Genomic DNA, 4,210 nt, shown 5'->3' with positions numbered 1-4,210 from the left:
GAAACGATAAATATAAATGACACGGGGATTTAACGTGGTTATATCCCAACTCCAAAACACGGAGAAGAGTTTACTCCACGGGCGCAAACCAGAGATTTTTGCTATAATTTTCATGCACACATGTTAAGGTTACAATAAGATGCTTAAATAGACAAAACTTAACAAGGAAACACCTTGGAGAACAAGAAAAACGTAAATAAGGAAACTGCCCGTCAGACAAGCCGCGTCGCGCCTCCACGGCTAAATCCAAAACAACAACTTTCCTTCAACTTGATCCCGTTCACATCCTTGTTTAACTCGCTTCGCATTCCAACAATCTCCCACTCGAAGAGACGTTAAACAACACTCAATCTTCATCAACCCAACAACTATGTTAAACAAACCCACAATAACTCCAGATTAGCTGATTATTAACTCCTTTTGATAACGCCGAGTAAGCTACCCGAATCACGCCGCACTTCACTCGTTAAACTACGAGCAAGTGAAGTCTTTCGAAACCAAAAACACCGCTGAGCGATAATTCAATCTCTTAGTTACTAGCTTGGGCCATCTTGGTTTCTATCGCCACCATCTTCTAACACGAAGATCATCATCTTACACTAGAAGGCCAATTGAAGTGAGCGAGACTTCAATCATAGGATTCTTTCATGAGATTATGCCATCTCACTAGTCGATCTAGACACGTCCAATCCCGAACACACACGTCAACGACCACCCTCGTATAGGATTTTCGTCTATCTATGAATTCCTTCACCAACAAAAAGAACCCCAACAGACGCCTTTGTAGACTAATCTTCAAGATACCCTAATGCGAACGCCATCACCACCTTGAAGTCTACCATCTTTTTCAACTTTCCGCTTTATCGTTGGTACACTAACCTCCTCATAGCGCTATGAATTTCACAAACCACATCTTCTCATCCCAAGCACGCTCCCACTTTACGAGTAAGAATTAAATCGCAGCTTTGAGAAGAAACTCTATTCGTATCACCGGTTAGTCACAAATTACTTTGTCATCGGAGAGTAACAAGTATTCGAAGCCCTAGTGTTACCGGAATTAACACACTAAACTTGAGAACATTGGAGAAACAAGTCGCTCAACCATCTCCACAACCCCACTAGTTGTCTAACTCCCACTAGCTTGATAACTTCCGTCAGTAACCAAACTTTCACCGAGTTTCCAACACCCTCAACGATCCTAGAAAGCTCAAGTTCCGGGACTTACAAGATTATCTGCTCCTATCCATCACCTAAAGATTTCTATTGATCACCCTCGAAGAAAACCGCTCCCTTTATTGAAACATCAACCAATAACCGAGCAATAGTCAGATGCGTTCTATCCGACACCCTTCGACATCAATTTCCTTAGTGACAAGAAACTCTAACCCGCCGGCATATTCCATTGACTTGGAATATTCGACCATACACTTGGTCATCCTGTTTTCAAACCCCCCAAGCACCAAACTTCCCCGATACTCCCACTATCGACTTTCAACTCGATGCATCTTGTTCGTTATTCAACCGCTTAACCCGAGAGAAGAACACCCTCCTGAGCTTCCATAACAAACCCACATCTTTGAAAACATAGCTCGCATCGCTCGAAGTTACCGAGACAAAACCATCTCGCACTCGCGTCATAAAACCCGAAAACCTTTATCCTGAAAACTGCTCAGATTCGAAAAATCATATCTCTATATCCAATGGTCAGATCAGCTTCAAAATTTTACCACATGTAGATCAGTAAGTCTACTACCCACACATAAAAAATCAAGTCGATCCAACGATTAACGAACCTTCTACGAATTTTCTTCTACAGCAGCTCCCGAAGCTCCGAATTTGATAGTTCAATCATTCTTTCGCACGGGATCGCGAAGAACGAGAACTCAGATCCGACTCCCGGATCTCCCGAAAAAATCTCTCCGCAACGAACCCATCGACCCGACCTTGACTCCGTAACCCTTCGCGAAAAAAAACCACCATCATGATGCAATCAGCGTCCCGATTACAAAATTACTTCCAAGAACCGTCACTCGAATCTTGTGTGATCAACTCTCCCGGATACATAGACATATCCATGAGTTCATCGCGACCAACTAAGTCACCCGGTCTTGATACATGTTGCAACAAAATCCCTAGCTCATCGTTTAATCTAACCTTGATGAAAAAATCGAATCATCAACTATATCGAAGAAACTTGCTTTCAATTCGCCATCGCTCCCAAAGTCGAAACCTTGAGCTCTTGATACCACTTGTTAGGATTATTGGACCCAAACAAGACGTATGATTTAATCTAATCATACACCCACGAACGACAAACGATAAAATAAAGCATGAAACGATAAATTTAAACGACACAAGGATTTAACGTGGTTATATCCCAACTCCAAAACACGGAGAAAGGTTTACTCCACGGGCGCAAACCAGAGATTTTTACTATAATTTTCATGCACACATGTTAAGGTTATAATAGGATGCTTAAATAGGCAAAACTCAACAAGGAAACACATTGGAGAACAAGAAAAACGTAAATAAGGAAACTGCCCGTCAGACAAGCCGCGCCGCGCCCAGGAAGGGCCGCGCCGCGCCTCGACGGCTAAATTCAAAACAGCAACTTTTCTTCAATTTGATCCCGTTCACATCCTTGTTTAACTTGCTTCGCACTTCAACAGATGATGACACAGATCTTGTTTGCTATCGAGTTGATTTTAAGTTATAAGAATATATAATTTATAATTTTATAAATAAAAATTAGAAATATAAGAATTTATAAATTAAAAATATATAATTAAAGATTTTTTTGCGCCGGTTGTCCCTCAATTATATTATATTTAAGAAAAAGACGAAAATACCCATCACGTGAGAATCACGTGATGCCACTTAACGGCTGATTTGGATGGCTATTTGACGGAGGGACGTTGATTGCCAATAATTTAAAATAGAAGGACGCACAAAGCCAAATTAGAAACCAAGGGACGCTGTTAGCAAATTGGGGTATAACTGAGGGATCAACGGAGCAAAAAAGCTTTTAATACCTAGAGTTAGCTTTCCCCATCTTGAATAATAGATCCCTCCATAAAAAAAATCGATAAGACGTTACGCAATCTCAATATACCACTGAGCATGGCGCACATGTAGTATATTTTTTTTTTCCACGACAAGACTAGAACTCATACATTGAAGGTTAATAAACCTCACTGATTGTTTAATTTTATACCTTTTACAACTTTGCAGAAGAGAACAGAAACAGAATTGGGCATCTTTTGCAAAATACATAAAACAAAAAAATGGCATCTTTAGTTACAAGAGAAAAACAAAAAAGCATCATCCTCTTCTATAAAGCTCCCAACTACATCAAGATCTAAACTATCAATTAAGTGAACTTATAATTATTATAATACAATATTTGAAATCCAACTAAAGACATGTTAGGAAAAATATCAGATGAAATGGAAGTGAAGGCATCAGTATGTGAAGCATGGGAGTTTTATTGTTCACCAGCGATTAGGACGATTATAAACGAAGAACTCGCTTACTTTTTTAGCGCCAACGTCTTGGAAGGAGATGGGGGCATAGGCACCATTTTTAAAGTTACCTTTCGTCCAGGTTTAGTAAACGTTGTCTTATTTTTTACAACTACTAGATATTTGTGAATCCTAACATACCTTCTGATTTGGCTCAAAACATTAGGTGTATCGTTGCTAACACCATATAAGGAAAAGTTTACGAAGATTGATCATGAGAAAAAGATGAGAAGTTGAAATTATTGAAGGAGGCTATCTTGATTTCGAGTTAACATCTTGTCGTATTAAACTAGAGTTTATAGAAAAATCAAACCTGGAATCATCATGCATCACTATACTTACATTAGAGTACGAGGCCAATGAAGAAGTTGCAAATGTTGATGGTAGCCATTTAAATATAAATCTCTTTATTTATGAACACAATCAAAGTTATTAACAGATCCATAGAGAATAATAAAAGTTAGAATGTGTGATCTTTGTTTGTGTGTGCACTCTTGTTTGTCGTGTATATATACTTCTCTACTTCAGGGTAGTAGTATAATCATCTATATTTTATCAATTTATCTCCTTGTTATTATGAAATTCGGTATTATATTTGTAAATTTTATTTTATTTTATTTTATTTATTTAATTTTTTTTTTTGGAACATCAAACACACACTAATTTGGTCCTTGACGGAACTCGAACTC

At 38.5% G+C, this 4,210-nt stretch overlaps 1 pseudogene; it reads left to right on the top strand.

Annotated features, from left to right (window-relative positions):
• The first annotated feature begins 3,353 nt into the window (after positions 1-3,353).
• On the top strand, positions 3,354-3,996 carry LOC139877885 (norbelladine synthase-like; annotated as a pseudogene).
• Positions 3,997-4,210: the final 214 nt, after the last annotated feature.

The sequence above is a fragment of the Rutidosis leptorrhynchoides genome, chromosome 11 (assembly GCF_046630445.1).
Source record: "Rutidosis leptorrhynchoides isolate AG116_Rl617_1_P2 chromosome 11, CSIRO_AGI_Rlap_v1, whole genome shotgun sequence".
Lineage (NCBI taxonomy): Eukaryota > Viridiplantae > Streptophyta > Magnoliopsida > Asterales > Asteraceae > Rutidosis > Rutidosis leptorrhynchoides.
This window is presented reverse-complemented; position numbering and strand designations above follow the sequence as displayed.